Consider the following 23,799-nt stretch of genomic DNA (forward strand, 5'->3'; position numbering starts at 1 on the left):
CAGCCCAGTATAGATACTCCTCCACACTCCATTCATAATGACGCAACCATCGAACAAATGCGACACCGACTCGTCCTCTATGCTACACAGCACACACAACATGTCCAAAATATCCCCCTTTTCTTAGAAGATCCTTGGTTGGCAATATATTAATAATGAATCTCCACCTGAACAAGGCAATATTCGACGGAACTTTTAACTACCATATATGATTCATTGCTACCACAATGTTACTGTCCAAAGAAACAGGAGCATCCAAATTGATAAGGTGGTAGCAGGTGTTGGCAGAGTAGGTACCTTCATCGCTTAATTTCCAAACAAAACTATCTTCAACAAGCCTATTGAGAACCATGTTGTTAAGGAGAGATTTAAACTCCACCCAATCTGCAGCGATCAAATATGCATTGTTAACAACAAAACTATCGAAATTCCAAGACCATGAATCTTCCTCCCACACGTCTGCGTCAACGATGTTGATACCGGTATCAGTCGCGTAACTATAAACCTCATGGAAAGCTTCTTTAAGGGAATGGTTATTGAGCCACCTCGCCTGCCACAGAGCAGTATCATTGCCATTTCCAACTATGCTTCTCACAGCCCCTACAAAACCAAACTCAGCTAAATTTAAATCCTTATCACTAGTAATTAAGTCCCGCCACCAAATTGAATCTATACTAGATAACACTGTTGTGTCACCTACGAGCACCTTAACCTTAAGATTTTCGTATCTGCTACTGAGGATCTTCGCACACGGCCTATCAGATTTGTTCAAAATACGCCATTTCTCACCTTCCCAGAATCCAATTTAAATTTAACTTGGTTAATCAAGTTTCGCAATATTGAAATGTTCATAGGATTTCCCCCCACTCTGACTCCAAGAAACTTCAAAGGAAACACATATATATAGCACGTCAAGAAATTCGACGCTGCTTCCATTAACCATCTCCCACATGAATGTCATATAACTTACTTTTATGAAAATTTACCTTCAATTTGGACATCATCTCAATTCCTCTAAGGATGGCCTTCATACTCTACAAGTTTTCGCAATTTCCATACGCCACAAGGATGATATCATCCGCAAATTGTAAGATATTAACTTCCTCGTTCAAGTTGAAACGAAAACCATGAAAGTCTCCAATCTCTATCGCTTTATTTGTTAGACTAGTCAATGCCTCCATAACCAATACGAACAAAAAAGGGGAAAGGGGATCCCCTTGACCAATCCCCTCTAAACCTTTAAATATCTAGTACTACTACCATTGACGATTACTTACATAGAGCTACTAAACACACTAGCTTCCATCCACTTTCTCCATTTCTCCCCAAACCCCACTTTTTATAATAAAAAGTGCAGAAAGTTATAGCTTACGCAATTGTAAGCTTTTTAAAAATTCACTTTCAAAAACACACAACTTCTCTTACCTCTTTTAGCCATGTCAAAGATTTCATTAACCAAAAGAACACCATCCGCGATATTCCTTCCAGGAACAAACGTAGATTGATTTTCCGACACCAAACTACCTATCGCCTTCTTTAATCTCGCCACTAACACTTTAGATAATATCTTATGCAAGCTCCCTACAATGCATATTGGCTGATACTCTAACCGAGATTACGGGTTTGATATCTTAGGTATTAGAGTAATGAAAGAGGATGTACACGCTTTAGTGAGTAAAGCGTACCTGTGAAAATATTCCATACAACTAACAATATTCTTCTTTAAAAACTCCCAATTCTTCTTAAAGAACTCAAGGGAATAACCATCCGGGCCTGCACTCTTGTTGCCATCGCAAGACCACATGGCTTCCCTAACATTCTCTACACTGAACATTCTTTCCAGCTAAGACATGTCGCTAGCATTTAGAGTTTTGAATGATAAACCCTCCAGAACCGGCCTGCTACTATCGCTCTCCTTGAAGAACTCTTCAATGTGAGCCTTCACATCCGTCTTGATACCCTCCGGCCCCTTAATCCAACCATTCTCTCCTTCCGCCATAGTTATTGAATTTATCATATACCTCTCTTTCAACGAATTGTGAAAAAATATCGTATTCCTATCACCCTCATTCAACCACAATTGTCTCAATTTCAACCTTAGCATGATTTCCTTAAGGTTTAAAGCTTCCCACATCTCACCCATCAAAATACCTCTATCTTTTACTAACTCCTCAATGTTGTCACCGAAATTATCCACCAAAATACCATCTAGGACATTCATCTCCTGCACCTTTTCAGTCACCCTTAGATTAATCCACTCGAAAACATCACGATTCCAATCTCTTATGCGGGGTTTGAGTCTTTTTAGCTTCTCGTACAATACAAAGTCTCCTCTACTAACCAAAGAAATCTTTGACCACTCCTCTTGAATGAAAGGGATAAAGTTGTCATGCTTGAACCAAATGTTGTTGAACCTTAATGTTTTCGGACCCCAATTCACTTTTCCTGAGTTAAGCGTAGTAGGGCAATGATCCGAGATGTCTGCATTGCCTGCCCATTGATCATTGACACACCAATCTTCAATTAAACTAATAGATAACAAGAAACGGTCAACCCTGCTCATTGCCTTCCTGTTCCCTTTGAACCACGTGAATCTTCCTCCTACACAAGGGACGTCAACCAAATTTATATCTAATGAAACCTGCAAACATAGCCATGTTCCTGCCTCTGTTCTCTTCACCAACCCCCAATCTTTCTTCCCTTGAGCACACTTCGTTGAAATCCCTTCCAATACACCTGTAATACGGTGAACTGATTTATATGAAATGTCGCGATAAGCAAGAGTCGCCACCGACTTTTATTTTATCCAAATTAAATAGAAAGGCTAAAAGAACAAAAAAAACCTTTTTAAAGAAAACTGAGTTCGGGGGGTAATTTATACAAAAGGAAGGTGTAAGGCACCCTTTGCATCCATGGTTTTCCATGGGCTCTTAATTGCTTTGCTCTTTAGTTTTGAAGCCAAAAGTTTAGAAATGTAGAAGAAGAGAATAAGGACTTTAGCTCGTAAATGAGCGTAGCCTTTTTGAAGTTTTTAAGAAGAAGTGTAATAAAAAGATTTAAACCAGAGCAAAGCAATTAGGGGCAAATTACCTGGTAAGATGAAGAATGTTCTTTTAGCCTTTCAGGGCTATCCATACCATAGGAGGGTAGGGAAGTTCTTTTATTTAGAGGTTGAAGGGTCGTCGAATTATCGTTCGCCACAAGACTGTCCCTTGCCATAGAGGGGCAGGTAGTCTAAGGGAAGGATCAGAATAGCCATTTACTTTTAGGCAACCGGAGGATACCTCAGCACTTCGTAGGCAACTTCGAGGGACGAGATCATATTAGCGAATCGAAGGCAGCATCATTGGGACCAATGATCTTGAGAATAAACCGAGGGCAACATTGCTGAGGTATCCTCGTATCCGAGGGACTTGACTATTCTGCACTGAAAATACACAAGGCAACAAGGCAACAGGCAACAGGCAACAAGAGAGGTTACCATAAAAGGTGTGTGGGTGCACAATCACGTGATTAATTCAAAATAATTTATCTTGTAAAATTAATTATTCTAAATTCAGTTCATAAGTTACACTCCCTAAATTACTAACCACGCAGTAATATAAACAAGGTTAAGTGCCTTCAAGGCCACGCAATACACACCAGAAGCAGTTACATGATAAACCACGGGGAAGGGGGAAAAAGCAGTAAGAATAAAAACCCCAATAAAGCAAAAAGTCTGACATAAGTAATAATAAAAGGAAATAAAAAGAGGAGTTTCAGGGTTACCGAACATTTGAGCTTTGACCGGTTGGTTAACCCTGAAAATTAGAAAAGGAAAAATAAACAACAAAGGGTGAGTGTAGGAGGAGTTCATTGACATTTGAAAGTAAACCCTAATTTATTTTGTAAGGCAAAATAATAAATAAATAAATAAATAATAATAAACTCAGGGACTTAGCTTTTTGATCTGATGGCGCGTAGCTGAAGGATTTTGGTTACTCCTGAAAATTAGCCACGAAGAAGAAAAATGTTAGTGCATTAAAGACCTCAACAATTATAATGTGGCAGATCAAAAATTAAAATAGTAATAATTTAGGCAAACAAATGAACAGGCAAAACCCCAAATGGGGAACAAGTTAACCACAGTTAATAGAATAAATAAGGCAAGACAGATGACATAAGGCAAACAAAAGTTTTTATTGTTCAAAAAAAATTTATTTTAATATTATGCAAATAACAAAAAAAATCGAATCTTTGATTAAAAAGAATAATTATAAAATATTTTTTGAACAAAAAATAATTTGTTTAAACTATCTAAGTTTTTTAAAAAAAAACAACTTATAATAATAATAAATAAAAGAAGGAAGAACACAAATAGAGAGTTATGTAATTAAAATTAAAAAAATTGGAAAATACTTAGCTCTGATCCCGTGTGGTGCATCGTTGAGTGTGCATGATGAGAAAGTGGCCAACAAAGTTGTTGGGCCAAAACAAGGTTAATGGCCAAAGGAAGTACCTTGATTTGGCCAAATACCAAAAGGTTTTTGGCCAAAAAAGCAATTGGGGTACCATCCACTTGGTGGTCAATCCATAGAAAACATGTTCATAAACCAACGCAATGTTACGATTAAGAAAACAAATGGAAAAATAGAAAAGTGATTAAAATAAAAATAAAAAAATATAAAAACCTGATTATAAATCAAATAAAATAAGAACACGAAACTACAATTTTTTTTAGATTTTTTTGAAAATAAGAAAATAGAAATTAAATCAAATAAAATAGAAAAACGAGGAATTTGCGATTTTGAGCGTCGATATTCTTTAGAATTCTATTCTAAAGGTGTATTGTTCCTCGATTTTTTTATGAACTTCTGGAAAAAATTCGAAGCGAATCGAAACAGTAGTTTCAGAATTCGGCTGATAGGCTGGAAAATTTATCACTCTGCTGCAACCGGAATTGAAACCCTGAAGAAGGAGAAGTAGGAGAAAATATTTTTTGTATTTCTGAGAAGAGAGAGAGAGGGAGTGAGAATAAGGGTTAGAATTGTTAGTCCCTAATGTACAAAAAATATTAGTATTTATAAGAAAAATATTAGGTTAAAAAACAATGGGCTTGGACTCTAAAAAGGATTTAATTAGTAATAAAAATAAAATTCTAATAACTATTAATTATAATACTAAATAATAATAATAGCTAACTAACTATAATATAATTAAAAATAAAAATATAAAACTAATAATAACTGAATTAAAACTATAATAATAATAAAAAACATCTATCTGATATAATATTTCTAAACCTTTAATATAATACTAATAACAAAGCTAATGCTAAAAATAAAAAAAGTAACTTCTAAAAACGATATATGTATTTTTTGTAATTTTTGAATATTTTTACTAAAAGGAGTATAAAAATTAAGATTTAAAGAAAAAAGATGTTTTAATAAAGAAGTTAAAAAAATAATAAAAAATGGAAAAAAGTTATAATAAAATAAAGGTTAGAAGAGAGATTCGAATCCGGGACCTTTCGGTCGTGCGTCTTTTACCCTCAAATTCTTACCGATTGTGCTACGTCAATTATTTGAAATAAAATGACATAGACAATTATAAGAGGGCAAATTTTGGGGTATGACAACACCAATCAATCTTACCACTATGACCCTTTCTCTCCAATAAATTTCTCCAAAGGAAGCTCCTCAACGCTGCCTTACACGACACGTAGACATTAACGAAATTATACTCCTTTCCGTTCCATCTACCATTAACACCTACATACTCTGGCCCCGAGAAGCTATAATTCATAATAACTAGATTACACTTCCAAAGATTCTCCATACCACAAACGCCCCTAAGGAGTTAGTGACAGTCCATTCAACCTCCCTACTCCCCTAAAAATATCGAGCAAAAACATCATCAAAACTAGTCAGTTTAGTTTCCTAAATAAAACAACTATCGATATTACCCGAATTGATTAAGTAACTGATCTTCTACCTCTTTGTGCTAAAACCCTCCTCTTATATTGTAAGACAAGATGTTCATTGTAATAAACTACTATGGATCCCCTTCTTTCCTTTAGCTGATTCCTTATCTCTGATCTCCATATTCTCCACTACTGAAATGTTTGCTTCTCTATCATGACGGCTCACCACCCCCAATTTGGTTATAGAATCCCAAACCCTCGAACCCACCTTCGAAATCCCTTCCTTCAAGATTATTTTATTGTAGTGTAACACCTCTGAGTCATTTAGAGAGTTTCGCGTCATAAATGATCCACTTGATATATTATCCTCTGAATTGCTCTGTCGGCTTCCTCCCTCCTTTCTACTGATGTCTTCAACGATTTTTTGGGAAAAAGACATGCAAAAGGTCTCACTTCAAAAACTTTTCCCAAGTTTTATACTACCCTCATCTTCCTTCGCTTGGGCTTATCCTTTACAATATTTCTACAAGCCTCATCGAAAGTTGATGGGCCACACTTAGACTTATCAACATTAGGCCCAAAGGAAAAGTTGTCACTAGTATCGGTACCTGTAGCACCAACATTAATTACTCCAACACCAAGACACATTTCCTCCTCTCTAGCCACATCAATACCTTTTGCTTGATCAGAAAAAACAACAACACGTTTTTTGTGATGTGACCCTAAATTATCACTTAAACATGCAAACTTTTGAGATACATCCTTTTTTTGTGCAACCGCCGACCGAGTATCATAATTGCTCTCTCTTATCTCTTCCTCGTTACTGGCCCTCTCCTTGTCATAGTCTTCCTTATCAAAAAACCATGAATACACATCTAAAGAATCATCTTTTGCTGACCTGAATCCGATGTGCTAAGATTCTCTAGATTAACGTCTACAACTCCAAATTTTCTACATAAATCATACTCCTCAACCATATCTTCCGCTAGAAAATTTTTGAACGATACTCCATTAATCAAGACTGAGATAGCTTCATTAATGACTACCACACACCTAGTTCAAATCCGAATCCTAGAAACATCCATATTCACCTTTGCCCTAGTTTTCTCATCACAATACACAAATGAACCTAACGTAGCTAAGATAACTTCGAAGAAACTGTTGTTCCACGCATGACAAGGGATACCCGATCAACTTATCCAAACCAACATATCGTGATTTACATCTTACGGTAACTAGTATCTAATCTCCTTGAACCAAGCTCCCAACCATTCCTTTCTTTCCTCAAGAGAGGACTCGACCTCCCCTTCTAATAGATCTTCCAACAAACAAGTATTCGCTCCCAACGTAGTTACTCTAATGGAAAAGATTCCCTCATCATGGAAAACCTTCTTCATCGTAAATGTTGAACCTGCTTCTCTGACCTTTCCCACAAAAGCTCTTTCGTACCTGCTTAAATCTTCTGCATCTGATTTGTAGGACAAAGACGACTTTGCTTCAGAAACTCCTTTCGTCTCCAGATTAACCATAGACGGATTCCTCATGACTTCAACGAAAGATCTTCCATCTTTCACTCCTGAATCCCTACAAAAGACTTATCTTCATAAATCTTTCTTCCCCCTCTTATGGGCACCGAAGGCGCTTCCCTTTCTTTTAACTAACTTCTCTGAAATCTCGGGATGTTAGCATATAACTTTCTTCCTCCTAGGAACAAGTTCTCTAGTTTTGTCGTTAAGAGCCTTTCATCTTCAACATTGATAAAGCGTACAAAACCATACCTTCTTCCCCTCTTGTCCTTTTTTGGAGGTATAATTACTTCATCGATGACTCCCAAACCCTTGAGATCCATGAACAAATCTCTAGCGCTCCACATGTTGTCAAACTCACTAAAGAAGAAAGTGGTTGAAACTACCCTATTAATGTTATGATCTAAGCTTTTGTTCCCTTCATTATCCCACCTCATCCAAAAGTTGCTCTTGCCTTTCTTATGCTCTACCTTCTTCTATCTACCTCCTGAAGACACAAATTTGTAATGAAAGTTAAGAATTATTTCTTAAAGAATCTAAAATAATCCCTAAGAAAAAAATTTCTCAATTTAATCCCTTACAAAATTTAACTGAGTCACATATTCATACCCACTAATATTCAAATAAAATTCATACCCACTAAAATTACATTTAAGGTGACTTCACCAAACGCTGCATGACATAAGGTGTTTTCTTCTATAGATAGGTTTTAAAATTTCGATCTCCAAGCATCACAAATTTATCACAACTTAAAATGAGATTTAATATCTTTATCACCACAACTTGATCATCTCAATAGATCTCTAATATCTTGAACACACCTTAATCAACACAACAAAAGACACCATGATCTTCAAGCACCACCACTTGATCACATTAGATAATAACTTCACTTTTCAACATCCAAACCACAACATTACTTGAAAAACCCTTATGATGAAGACTTTTCTTTAGAGCGTTGTCAACATTGGAACAAAGCTGATTGGCATACGTCATACCTAAAAGCACATATGTTCATACATAAATTAATTAAGTGACAATGATTATGATTTTTCTTCAATCAAAAGTCTTGTAAGGCTAATATTAAAAGGATAGTTTTGTCCAATTTAATGGAACAAGGAGAAATAATGTATATAAAATCAAGTAACTTTCCCATGAAAAACTAGAGGTGAAATGCCTTAATTTAGTGAATGAGCAATGGTTATGGCACAAAATACTATTACATGATATTTTGAGATAAATCATAAACCTTAACAATCTTGATCTTTCTTTTTTGTGTAAGGAAGGGACTGATTAAAGGGAGAACTAAAGGTTCTCCAACCTTTTTACACGATAAAACGGGCAAAACCCGACAAAAAGAAAATTACCCACCAATTACACTACAAGAGAAAAGAAATAGGATCTTTATCGAACTCATAGAAAGAATAATTGGGATGAGTTATTTTGCCACAAAAATACCACTTTCAAGCCAACATATTTATGTTCCAAACCGTATTGTTTTAGCTTCAACCTTCTTTCGAAAAACACACCTCGTTCCTTAACAACCCTAACGATTAAGAAGTGGCAAGCCAAACAACAACTGCCTTGTTAATCTTCACCTTATGAACCCGGAAAAAGAAATTCCAATCCATAAAACTTGACAAACATTCCTCCTCCAAACTATCAAATGTTCCCACCCAAATAGCAATTTCGGACCATATGCGCTTTACCATACTACACGCAAAAAAAGAATGGTTCCTACTTTCTATACCAAAACCACAAAAAACACACTTGAGATTATCTAAATAAAGAGAAATACCTCTATACACCAAAAGCTCCTTAGTGGGAAGTCTATCAAGGAAAAATCTCCAACCAAATGCCTTTATTTTGAAAGGCACTTCCGCTTTCCAAAGAATACGATGCTTCATCATGCTTGTTAATGGGGCCAAATGGAATAAATTCCATCGAATAAAATTGATGGCACGATGCCACCGAGAAGACCGAATCATTCAAAAATTTCCAAGAAACCACATCCATCGCATTCTCTTCCGTTGGACCTCCATGAAGCCCCAACTGGTCATATAAAAAAGCTACCCTCCCCTTAAAACTGGCATCATCCAATAAATCCGCAGAAATTCTAAAATTCCCCCACTTCCAAGTACCATCAATCTAACCTCCCATCGCCCCAACCGAAACCTCTTTAAGACGAGAAGCTTCAAATAACTCCGGAAAATCATTCTTCAAAGCCTCTTCACCCAACCAACACGATTCCCAAAAAGGTGTTATGTACCCATTATGAATATCAAAACAACAATACTTAACAATAGGATCCCTATAGTAATCTTTCCCAATTAATAATATCCCTCCACCAGTTAGAAAAAGAAGAGTATTTTGTGCAATTACCTTCGCTATAAACATGGGAAGATAAATCCCCATACCGGGCCTTCAAAACTCTAAACCAAAGTGAATTATTCTCTTTAAGAATCCTCCCCCTCCACTTGTTTAGAAGCGCTAAATTGAATGCCGCAATGTTCTTTTCCCCCAATCCACCATTTTCAAAAGGAAGACTAACCTTTTTCCATCTCACCCAATGAATTTTCCTAGTTTCCTCCGCCCCTCCCCGCAAAAACTTGCTTTGGACACTCGTGAACCTTTTCACCACTTTCGAAGACATCTTGTAAAAAGACATCATAAAAATCGTTAAAGAACTAAGAATAGATTTTGAAAGAGTGATCCTACCTCCCAAATTAAGAAACTAATTCTTTCAACATCCCAATATTTTCTTTAATTTATCTAGAGTAGGAATCCACGTAGTCTCCTTCCTTGGATCTTTCCCAATAGGAATACCAAGAAAGAAAAAATTGCTATCCTCCACTTTACAAGAGAGAAAGTTCACCTCCGCTTCATTGAAAGAATAACTAACATTTATTCCAATCAACTTACTCTTGTGATAGTTTATGCCAAGACCCAAAACTATTTCAAAATCTCTAAGAATTGCCTTAATAGCCCACACATGCTTCCAAGACCCTTCCCTCACAATTAAAGTGTCATCCGCAAATTGTAATAAATCCACCCAACGCGATCTTTTAATATCAAATCTACAAAATTCCCCCACTTCTATAGATTTCCTCATCCCGTAAGTCCTTCCACCATCAAAACATAGAGAAAATGAGAAAGTGGGTCTCATTGTCTCAATCCTCTATAAACCACGTATTCCTTAGTGGGACACCCATTCAGTAGCACCAACATATTACTATTAAACACCAATAAATCAATCCACACCTTCCATCTCCTACCAAACCCCATTCTCTTCATCATATAACGCAAAAAACTCCAATTAACATTATCATAAGCCTTCTCAAAGTCCACTTTAAATAACAAACAATTCTTACCCTCCTTTCTTGCATAATCGACCACTTTGTTAGCCACCAACACCCCATGCAAAAATTGTCTCCCGGGCTCAAAAGCACTTTGACAAGGAGAAACAATCTCATTTAACACACCTTTTAACCTCTCCGCCAAAAGTTTAGCAACCACTTTGTACATGCAACCCACCAAACAAATGGGTATATACTCATATAACTTTAAAGGATTTAAAGATTTCGGAATCAAAGTCAAAAAAGATGAATTGATTGCCTTTGAAAGAACATTACCGGAATATAAGAACTTGAAGTAATTAAAAAAAATCCTCTTTTAAGATGGACCAACAGTTCTTAATAAAAAGAAAAGTATAATCGTCCGATCCCGGGCTTTTATCAACTCCACAACTCCAAATTGCCTCCCCGATTTCTTTCTCTGAGAAGGGTCTTTCAATCTTCGCCGATACCTCTTCCGTAATAATCTTGAAAGGGATTCCATCCAAGAGCAGCCTAGCTATTTTCCTCCGATTCCATGAATTTTTTCCTAAAATAATCCCAAACCTCCTCCCTCACCTTAACTGACTCCACAATACCTCTTCCCGCATGAATGGGACCTAAGTGATTAATACTGTTTTTTTCTTTCATCATTTTGTGATAAAAACCACTATTAGCATCTGTAACATCCCGATTTTTACTAATATTTTTATTAATTATATTAGTAATTATATTATTTGGTGTTTTTAATAATTATTTGCTTAATTTTGTCATTTGTGATGTTTATTGAAATTTTTGCTTTTTGGGACGATTTAGTCGATATTAGTTCGGGATAGCGGATCGATATTTAATTGAAAATTTTAATATTTTTAGTATTAGAAATATTAATGAGTTAATATTTAGCGTTTTGGGAATTTTCCGAGTAATTAAGATTTGACCGGAAATATGAGACATTGAGTTATTAGAGGATTTTATCAGTATTAATTTTACTATTTTATTTGACTTTATTTGGTGTGTTAATTAATTAATTGATTGTTAGATAGTATAATAATTGATTATATTAATTAACTTGATGTGTATATTTGTGTCTATTTAATTATTGGTGTTATTTAATTTAGTAGCTAAAATAGAAATAATAAATAGATTATATTATATTGGGCTTATTTGTGGGAGTTAGAAGTAAATAGGATGTGTTATAATTAGGCCCATATTGTGTAGTTGGTAAGTGTTAGGAAGTGAGGTACCGCATTCTTCTTTATTCCTTTTCATTTTCCACGAGTAGAGAAGAAAAGAGGCAGAGAAGAGAAAAAGAGAAAAGGGGAAGAACAAAGGGGGGCTAGGGTTTGAAGAAGACAATGAAGAGGTAAGGGGGAGAATCCTTATTATTATGGGTTAGTATGATTTGGTCAATGGGTAGAAACATGTTTAGGTTGAAATCCCTAATTTTATGGTTTTGACATTGTTAGGTTTTGATGAGTAACTCTTGAATATGTGATGGTTAATTTTGTTTGGAATTAATCAGTTAGATGCATTTAGTGTTAAATTAAAATAGATTAATTTGTGAGAACATGAAAACATATTTAAGCTATTAGGTGATATTTAGTTGGAATTAAATGGAAATGTGATAGTTTATGCAAGTGTTATACAAACTCCTTCCCTAAGTGTCTTATACTCTTTTCCAAACTGTAGCCAAAGAAATAGAATAAGTGTATATATAACGATATTGTAGCGATGCTGTTAGTGAAGTGGAGTATAGTGTTTTATAATGTAGCCTGATAAACCAGTTTCAATTTATTGACATATACATACATTCTTTTACTACCTTACTGAGTATATATAAGGTCATCGTGCTGTTGATTGTGGTAAGGACTCGGTGACATGTTTCAAGTGTAACAATATTGGTCACAAAGCACACAAGTGAAGAATTGGTTCGAGTGCGATTTGTTACAATTGTGGTGAGCGAGGTCACATTAGTACCAAATGTGATAAGCCAAAGAAAGAGTAAGCGAAAGGAAAAGCATTTATGTTGCCTATTGCTAATACCACTGCTAAGGAGAGGTTAATCTGAGGTACGTACTTTATTATTGATGATAGTGCAACATATTCTTTCATTTCTTTGGATTATGCTGTGAAGTTGGATCTTGCTTTATCTGTTATGCATAGAAGTATAGCTATTGATACAACTGCTGTGATTTTGTTTCTACCTTTTTTTTTGCGTGTTTGAATTATCAGTTGAGCATCCTTGGTAGATATTTTGGGAATTGATTTAGTTTGTTTTCCATTAGACCAAATTGATGAGAATTTTGGTATGAACTATTTGGAGTTGAATCTAGTAATTGTAACCTTAAGAGAGATTTTGGATCCTGGTATTTTAAGTGATTTCGAGTGCGAGTTCTAAAGGAACACTATTATAGTTAGTAACGGTGGTTTATGTTTCATTATGATTGTCGACTGTCTATTGACAAATTGAGGACTTGATCACCCTTAATCTATTGTGATAGAAGACGAGATCGTATTGGACGAGATAAACTTATCTTACTAACTTGGTTGCGTGTAAAGCGACTAAGGAGAAGTTGAAGAGTCGATTTGAGGAGTTGTTTGAGAAGAGGTTCAATTGTCTGAGTGTATAGTCATAGAGTCGCGTCTGTTTTGTCGAGTAGGAAGAAAATAAGGTTCTATGAGGTAATGTTTTTTAGGATGTTTTGATTCTAAGAGTGACGATAAACATGCTGAACATTAAGGATTGTTTTATCGATGTTGAAAGAGAAGAGGTTATATGCGAAGTTTTCTGAATGTGAGCTTTGGTTAAAGGAAGTGAGCGTCTTTAGGTTTGTGATTTTGAGCTGAGGTGGGTTGATGCAGATATCGACAAGTGGTAGTCATACTTCAAGGCAACTTAAAGTTCATGAGAGGAATTATTCAATGTATGAATGGATGTTATCCGCCGTTGGGTTTGTTTTGAAACTTAAGAGGCATTATTGTTTGGATCGAGATTTAAGGTGTGTAGTGACTACAAGAATTGAATATGAGGAAAACAAGGCGAGTGGAATTTCGAAGGATTATGATTTTGGGTTGAATTACCATCTTGGAAAAGCGAATGTTGTAACCGATGCATTGAGTAGGAAATCAATGCATATGTTTATGTCAATGATTCGAGAATTAAAGATGTTGGAACAATTTAGAGACTTGAGTTTGGTTTGTGAGACGAAGTCTTCGTGTGTTAAGTTTGGTATGTTGAAGCTTACTTGTGGTATTCTTGACGAGGTTAGAGAGGGTCAAAAATTGGATTTAGAATTAGTTGACAAGATGACATTGATGAAACAAGGAAAAAGGTAATAACTTTCGGATTGATGAGAATAGTGTCATGAGGAGTCATGATCGAGTTTGTATTCCTAATGTTTCACATTTGAGAAAGAGAAATTTGGATGAAGGGCATCGTAATGGTTTAAGTATACGTCACGATGCTACTAAAATGTATCAAGATTTGAGGAAAATGTTTAGTGGTAAAGTATGAAGAGGGATATAGCGGAATTGTGTATTTGAGTTGGACTTGTCAGAAACTGTTTAGTTGGTGCAACAGTTATCCTATTCGAGTGGAAGTGAGATAGTATCTCTATGGATTTTGTTTCGGATTGCTGAGAATATTGAGTAATTATGAAGTGATTTGGGTCATTATGGATAGGTTGACGAGATGCGCTTATTTTATTCCAGTGAGGTAGGATTATCTGATAGAGAGACTTGCTAAGTTTGACATCGTGAGAACGGTGTGTTTGCATGGTATTTCATTCGAGTATTGGAGTGGCATCCTTGGAAGATTGTATGGTTAAAGATGTGGAACGTTTTGTATTGGTATGAATCAGGAGAGAGTAAGTGTGGTTTCGGTGTCGAAATGGTTGTGTCGATTGAATTTCCGAGGACGAAAATATTCTAAGTGGGGGAGAGTTGTAACATCCCGATTTTTATTAATATTTTTATTAATTATATTAGTAATTATATTATTTGGTGTTTTTAATAATTATTTGCTTAATTTTGTCATTTGTGATGTTTATTGAAATTTTCGCGTTTTGGAACGATTTAGTCTATATTAGTTCGGGATAGCGGATCGATATTAAATCGAAAATTTTAATATTTTTAGTATTAGAAGTATTAATGAGTTAATATTTAGCGTTTTGGGAATTTTCCGAGTAATTAAGATTTGACCGAAATATGAGACATTGAGTTATTAGAGGATTTAATAAGTATTTATTTTACTATTTTATTTGACTTTATTTGGTGTGTTAGTTAATTAATTGATTGTTAGATAGTATAATAATTGATTATATTAATTAAATCGGTGTGTATGTTTGTGTCTATTTAATTATTGGTGTTATTTAATTTAGCAGCTAAAATAGAAATAATAAATAGATTATATTATATTGGGCTTATTTGTGGGAGTTAGAAATAAATAAGGAGTGTTATAATTAGGCCCATATTGTGTAGTTGGTAAGGGTTAGGAAGTGAGGTACCACATTCTTCTTTATTCCTTTTTATTTTCCACGAGTAGAGAAGAAAAGAGGCAGAGAAGAGAAAAAGAGAAAAAGGGAAGAACAAAGGGGGGCTAGGGTTTGGAGAAGACATTGAAAAGGTAAGGGGGAGAATCTTTATTATTATGGATTAGTATGATTGGGTCAATGGGTAGAAACATGTTTAGGTTGAAATCCCTAATTTTTATGGTTTTGACATTGTTAGGTTTTGATGAGTAACTCTTGAATATGTGATGGTTAATTTTGTTTGGAATTAATCGGTTAGATGCATTTAGTGTTAAATTAAAATAGATTAATTTGTGAGAACATGAAAACCTATTTAAGCTATTAGGTGATATTTAGTTGGAATTATATGGAAATGTGATAGTTTCTGCAAGTGTTATACAAACTCCTTCCCTAAGTGCCATATACTCTTTTCCATACTGTAGCCAAAGAAATAGAATAAGTGTACATTTAACGATATTGTAGCGATGCTGTTAGTGAAGTGGAGTATAGCGTTTTATACTGTAGCGTGATAAACCAGTTTCAATTTATTGACATATACGCACATTCTTTTGCTACCTTAGTGAGTATATATATATATATATATATATATATATATATATATATATATATATATATATATATATATATATATAAAAGTTTTCTAATATATATTATTTCATTAGTTTATAATAATAATAATAATAATGATTTAGTATTATTAAGTATAATTAATATTAGAGGTTTTAAGTTAGATATAATTATTTGGATCCCATTCAAAGTGTTAGGAAGCATAATTATGAGATGATTTACATAATTGAAACAGTAGGATAATGAAATTGTGAAACAGTAGCAATTATAGAACAAATGTAATTCAAAACAGTCTCGTTTGACCGAAATAGCTGAATTAAACGGTATATTTAGTTGTCCGGAATTTGATGAAAATTTACGTGGTAGCTAAGTTTAATTAGTAGATTAATGTGGTAGTGTTATTTTATTGAAATTGTGCTATTTACGAACTGACCGAAATAGTGTGGATTTGAATATCTTTTATATTAAAATGTTGGTTTTGTAATAGAAAATGAAATAGTAAATTGGAACTAATGAAGTGTATTTATCAATTAGTTGATTTACTTAATAGTTAAATTAATTTCAATAAGTATAATTAATTGGAATATAATAGATATTGAATTGATTATTTGTTTGTTGGTAACTTACAGTATTTTGGAAAGTTTGACCGTAGTTGTATTCTGGCCAATACTAATGAATTGATACTTGGTTTGGAAGTATATTGTTATATTTTGTAGGCAATATGAATTAACATGAGATAGTATGATTTACTAGTATTAATTGTATATTATGTGGATTGATATCAATGTGTTGTGAATGTTGTGTACAATTTGATATATAATTCATTGAGTGGAATTATTATGGGTATGCGGTAAGTTAAGATTGATGAGATGATCTTAATTGCATAGTTGGTTGGTAATTATACATTCATTCATGGCATAATCGGCTTTATTGTGGACGCGGTGAAACTGTGGGTTCACATGGCAATAGACGATGATCCTTGAATGGAAATAGACGTAGAATATGTTGATCCTCAATTAGAAACATGCATGGTGGCTTTGATCTTGTCCGGATCGGAAGCGTGGCTTGGATTCTAGATATTGAATCGGAAAGCGGTGAAACGTTGGGTTCACATTGCGGTACCACATGCATAGCGTCACATATCTTGCATTGAGTCACATTAGAATAATGCGATAATTGAATATGTGAAGTTGATGTAGTAATGATATGTGTATGAGCTTGATAATCGAAATGAGTGATGTTTGAATATATATTTGATTAAATGTGTGAATATGTGATAATTATGGTTGTATGCATAATTGAGAATATAATATTGGAATTGAAATATTATACTCTTTATACTTGTTGTATACTTGATAACATGTGAAATATAGATCGATTATTATTATCTACATGGTTATACATAGTGTGATTAATTACTTGAATTGTTGATTTAACCATTGTATCTTATTATACTTTCTTCATAATGATTCGTATTCTCACCCTTCTGTTTTAATGTTGCCCTCGTTTGGCGACATGCAGGTTCTAGAGTTTAGTAGCTCGTGCGTGATCTAGCCGGAGATTCTTCTGTGTTTGTTGGAGATTAGGTAGTGAGTCGATGCTCTGGTCATGTAATACTTGGTAGACTAGTCGTGTTGAACTCATGTTTCTATTTGGTTATGTATTATGTTATGACTTGAGAACCTGTTTATTTGGCTACTTGTTGTTGAGAGGCTTTTAAGCCAAATATTCTGATTATGGTTATTTTATGTTGAGATGATTATTGAGATATGATCATGGTATGGGACATGAATCATTTTATGAAATACATGAGTATTTTAGTATTTTCCGATGTGAATGCATATTTTGTGTGAATTGTAATTAAATGTTTAGGTGTTATTTGAAATGACCAGGTGTATTGTATATTGTAGATAAATGCTGTCGGTTTTTAAAAGCTTTTAGTTTTTGAAAACGTCGATGTGACGCCCTTTTGAATTATATTCATGCTTATTCTCTGATTACATGCTTATTTATTTTGGGGTATAAAAGGGGTGTTACAGCATCTCCCTCTTTCATCCACTTCAATCTTGCCTTTTGGATAAGCATTTTTTTCTTTTATTCTCAAGTTTCTCCAAATACGACAAGAAGCTTCTTTCCTCCTAACCAAATTCTCCTCAATAGAATCATCGTTCTCCACTTCTAACCTCGAATTGGCCAAATTTAGCTCTCAGACCCCCTCCTCCACCTCCAAGTCTATTCTTCCAAAGACATCCTCATCCCTCCTCCTTAGTTTATCCTTAAAGAGTCTAAGTTTCTCTTTTAGGATAAAATATCCTCTTCCTTCTATATTTAAACTTTTCCATTCTTTCTCAACAAAAGGCATAAAAGACTCAAGAGAAAACCATTCGTTGTTGAATTTGAACGGTTTAGGACCCCAATTAGCATTGTTCGACACTAACCACACCGGACAATGATCCGAGATATCCCTCTCACCAACCAATTGACCAACAATCCCCCATCTATTCACCACATTGACCGAAACCAAGATTATATCTATTTTACTCATCAATTTTCCATCTCCACTATACCAAGTATATTTTTTCCCTTTACAAGAAGTATCCACCAAAGAACTTTTATGAATAAATTCCAAAAAAGAGTCCACTTCGGTATGATTAACCGCCCTCGATCTCCCTTTCCTCTCCCTACTATCTTTTATAGCGTTGAAATGTCCTCCGATGATTTATTCCCCATCCTTGTATTTATCCATCACGGCTAATAAGTCACTCCACAAAGTCTTCTTCTTGTGAAAATCACAAGAGGATTAAACATTGGTAATGTAATACACCCACCCCATCTACATAACTTTGACGCCCAAGAAACCTTCACCTTTAAAGCTACTAATAACGTCCACTCCTCCAACCTTCCATAAAATATTTAAACCTCCCGAAAAGCCCACCACTTTATTTTATTTCGCCTTATAAAATATAAATTAGGGTTTACTTTCAAATGTTAATGAACTCCTCCTACACTCACCCCTTCGTGTTTATTTTTCCTTTTCCAATTTTCAGGGTTAGCCAACCGCCAAAGCTCAATTAGTCGGTAACCCTAAAACCTATCTGATTTACTTTTCTTTTTTTAATTATTACTTGTGTCAAATCTATTGCACTGCTGGTTCTCTTATTCCCTTTTTTCCCCATCCCCATAATATTTTTGTATCTGCTTCGAGGTTGTATTGTGTGGCCTTGAAGGCACTTAAACCTGTCATAATACAATATTGTGTGGTTAGTAATCCTAGGGAATGATAACCCTGAACTGAATTAGAATCACCTAATTACAAGATAACTTATTCTGAATTTAATCACGTGATTGTTGCACCGACGCACCTTTTATGGTAACATCTCTCGTTGCCTGTTGCCTGCTGCCTTGTATTTTTTCAGTGCAGAATAGCCAAGTCCCTCGGATATGAGGATACCTCAGCAATGTTGCCCTCAGTTCATTCTCAAGATCATAGGTCCCAATGATGCTGCCTTCGATTCGCTAAATAAGATCTCGTCCCTCGAAGTTGCCTACGAAGTGCTGAGGTATCGTCCGGTTGCCTAGACGAAAAATGGATATTCTGATCCTTCCCTTAGACTACCTGTCCTCCTATGGCAGGGACAGTCTTGTGGCGAACGATAATTCGACGACCCTTCAAACTCCAAATGAAAGGACTTCCTTACCCTCCTATGGTATGGATAGCCCTGAAAGGCTAAAAGAACATTTTTCATCTAACCAGGTAATTTGCCCCTAATTGCTTTGCTCTGGCTTAAATCTTTTTCTTACACTTTTTCATAAACCTTCAATAAGGCTACGCTCATTTACGAGCTAAAGTCCTTATTTCTCTTCTTCTATATTTCTGAACTTTTTCTTTCAAAAGAGCAAAGCAATTAAGAGCCCATGGATAACCATGGATGCAAAGGGTGCTTTACACCTTCCCTTTGCATAAATTACCCCCCGAACCCTGTTTTCTTTAAAAAGGTTTTTTCCTGTTCTTTTAGCCTTTCTGATATTTGGATAAAATAAAAGTCAGTGGCGACTCTTGCTTACCGGGACATTTCGATAAAGTCAGTTCACCGTATTACACTGTCCAATGGAAGCTCTGAACCATCTGAAGATTAAAGTTCAACGTGAAAGTCTCATATGAAATGGAAAATACCCAGGGAAGTCTTTTATTTATAAATTCTTCTATTATTAATTTCATGGGGAGATTGTTAATCTCAGGGGAGACATATTCACACACTCTGATTAATATGCTTTTATGCTATTTCTGTGTATTGTCTTTTTTCATCTGATATTCTGGATACAAGTTCATATCAATTCTATATGTTTTTGTCATCAACAAAAAGGGGGAGATTGTTAGAACATGACAAGTTCTGATCAATATTTCTAGTTTTGATGATAACATTATATATGAATTTGTTTAAGACAATGTGGTACTCTAATTATTCACGTTTTTCATTTCAGGAAAAGTCTAAAAGAGTATGCACAAAATCAGCATTCAGAAGCTCTAACCTAGAAGATCTGGATGGGTTCATCAGAACATGGTCTGGCACACATCAGAAGATGATCTTCAGAAATCAGAACATGATCTGGAAAGCATCAGAAGATGGCAGTCAGAAGCAAGGCTCTGAAGATCTGTTGGTATCATGCTCCAAAGCACTTCCAAAGTCTGATGACTGAAGTTGCATCTGCACCAAAGCTGAAGACTCTGATATTCAAACGTTATTCAAATAATCTGAGTCCAGAAGCAAGTACAAGATGAAAAGGCTACAACGTCAAATCTGTCTGACTGACAAAATGAACGTTAGAAGCTACAAAAGGCAAAGTTAGCAAAAGCAGTTGAAGCATGGCTCGAGGTAGTTGACAAAAGAGTGAAAGATTAAATGCAGCAGTGTACTAATCACGCAAAGCATTAAATGCTACTCAACAGTCACTTTTTCTCACTGCCTATATAAAGAAGTTCTGATGCTGAAGCAGGAACAACAACGCTCATTCTAAGTACCATTATGCTGCCAAAAATTTATACAACAAAAACAAAGAACTTCATCTTCAACCTCACAACTTTGTAATATCTTAGTGAGTGTTTAGAACTTAAACTTGAGAGAAAAATCACTTAGTGATTATAGCTTATTAAGAAGAAAACTAAACTTTTGTAATATTTGTTTACATACTCTAGAAGACTTAGAAGTTGTCTAAGTGGAGAACCATTGTAATCAAGATTGATTAGTGAATTAAATCCTCAGTTGAGGTAAATCACTCTGTCAGGGGTGGACTGGAGTAGTTTGGTTAACAACGAACCAGGATAAAAAAAGTGTGATTATTTTTTATCTACCATTTTTAGAAACAACCCTTATTCAATCCCCCTCTTTCTAAGTGTTTTTCACTCCTTCACTCATGTTTTTCACTCATGTCTTGGGAGAGATAGTAAAGAGATGATAAAAATAACTTATTATAGAATTTTTTTATTACAAGCTTATTATAGACATTAATTAGGGCTTCTATATATATTGGACCTTAGGTTGAAAGATATAATTAAATAGTTTATAAAATGTGGTAAGATTTTGTTATTAAAAAAATATTCAAATAACAGTTTTTTTTAATTATATTAGAAATATTTTATTTTTTCTAATATATATAACAAAGGAACATTTTAGAAAAATTTAAAATGTCATAAATATATGCCTTTGAAATAAAATCAAATATCAATATATAGGAAAGTTTTAAAAATAGTCTGAAATTCTTTTTAAGTAAATTGAAATTCTTTACATTTTTTCAAAACATTTGAAGTCTTAAGCCTTATATTAGACTATTTGTTTGAATTTGGAATCACTTAGTTGCTGAATAAATGGAGGATTTGAATATAGAGAGTGAGAGAGATAGATTGAAATTGAGAGAAAGAGTAATTGAGGATGAGATATATTTTATTTTCATTGATAACAATACCTCTAAAGTATTTAAATAATTACAGGTAGATTGGGACACAAGTAACAAAATCAAATAATTGAAAAAACTAAATTCTAAAACTTGTAATTGGTTACAAAATACATGAAACTGATTATAGTTGAAACAAAAACAATTCCATAATAGTGTTAATCGGTTACAACTACCAGTTACACCAACTCCAAAATTACTTTTTCTCAGCTTATTTGACTTTTTTACATACTTGTAACCGGTTACACCCCTGTGATAATCGACTCTAGCATTTGAATTCACTCTAACATTTATTACTCCAGGCAAATGCAACATGTGTAAGTTGTTGCTAAAAAAAGATCAGGTAGCTTTTTTTGTTTGTTGCCCTGACAATTCTCGCAACACCTCACCATAAAACTTAATTTAGGTGAAATTATGACCATATTTTTGAAAAAGATGGTTATTCTCTTGAGCATTTTTACAGATAGCTTAGCAAAATATCAAAAGGTCATCTACAAACATAGTGCGACTGGGAATATTTGTCCTACCAACTGTTAAGCATATCAAATTACTTTGATCCATCAATATAGATAATTTCTTATTAAATGTCTCTTCAGAAATGAGAAATGGAAAGGGAGACAATGGATCTCATTGCCTGATTCCTCTAGAGCAAGAAAACTATTATCCAATTTTTTCGTTTATCATGACTCATAGTTTGGTTCACAGTAAAATGATGACTATCTATTTATAAAAATTTTGATCAAACAAAAACTTTAATAAAATATTGGCAATATAATATATTAAGGTCATATTGATGTCTATCTTCACAACCATACTATTTATGGGAAAATGCCTAGTTAAAATACCTCACAAAGGCCTAATTAATGTTAAAATACAGTATTGTAGATTTAACCAAATTACTATTTTTCACAATATCATCTACGTGTTACCCAAAAAAATTTGTAGAGTTGGTAGGACACGTGTCCTTAGTTGAAGACCCTTCCATTTTAAGAAGAAAATTTCACAAGTAAGGATTGAAGTAAAAAGTCGAAGTGGAAGAATGTCGAAGTCATCTGAAGTCAAAGCAAGGGGCGAAGGTCGAACATAAGAGTTTCATACTTAGGAAATTATTAGACAGGACCTTCGATCAGAAAGGGCATGTCGAGGCTGGAAACAGTTATTAAAGGCTGCCAAGCAGGAAGTTCCAAAATTTGAAATGTTAGTGGGTAGTTATCAAGCTAGAATCGTGTGTCAAAGGCAACAAATTCAGAAAGGGATCCCACGAGGCAGTTGTTTTTAGTTCAAATCTTAGTCGTAGCTTGTGTTAGGCAGTCATCTTGTGTAAATCTTATAAATAGATCACAATAATGTAGAAAAGGGGTGTTCACTATTACAATCAAACATGCTTGCTGATACTCTGCCCAATTTTCGCCCTTAAGGAAAAAAGAGTTGCTAAGAGTGTTGATGTATGTGAATCACCATCTTTATTTTCAATGCAAGCCCTTACCTTTTTAATTGCATGTTTCGAAGCTTTCATTTGTGTTGTGTTCTTATCAGCATTTGCTTTGCATCTTTATTTTTATTTCTACCAAAGAGGCTGACACCGGTTGTTACGCCTAAAAACAACCCCTGAATCGACGCTGACTGGTGGTCATGAGTTACCCCAGTAGGTAAAAGCCAGAACATTCATATTTTACCAAATTCTTTAGGTCTAGGTTTGTTTCCGTCGGTCACGAGTCATCTATCGGTCAAATCTAGCACTCTGTGTGGAAAACCATTGTATTTGTTTCTAGTCTTAGAAAACCGTTTCTTAGACTAACATTCTCGACAGAACAAGTACAATCCCAGGCTTTAGCACGTTGTCTTAAGATTAACTGGTCGATCTTGCCAGTAACCCTTAGTTTTAAGGCTTTGGAAGGACCAGCGGTTGTTTATCAATTTTCACAATATACACTACGATAGAGAGAAGATAAAGAAGATACCTCATAATAAGGCCTAGTTTTTTTTTTTTTTAA

This window comes from Vicia villosa, unplaced genomic scaffold (genome assembly GCF_029867415.1).
Source record: "Vicia villosa cultivar HV-30 ecotype Madison, WI unplaced genomic scaffold, Vvil1.0 ctg.001710F_1_1, whole genome shotgun sequence".
Classification (NCBI taxonomy): Eukaryota; Viridiplantae; Streptophyta; class Magnoliopsida; order Fabales; family Fabaceae; genus Vicia; species Vicia villosa.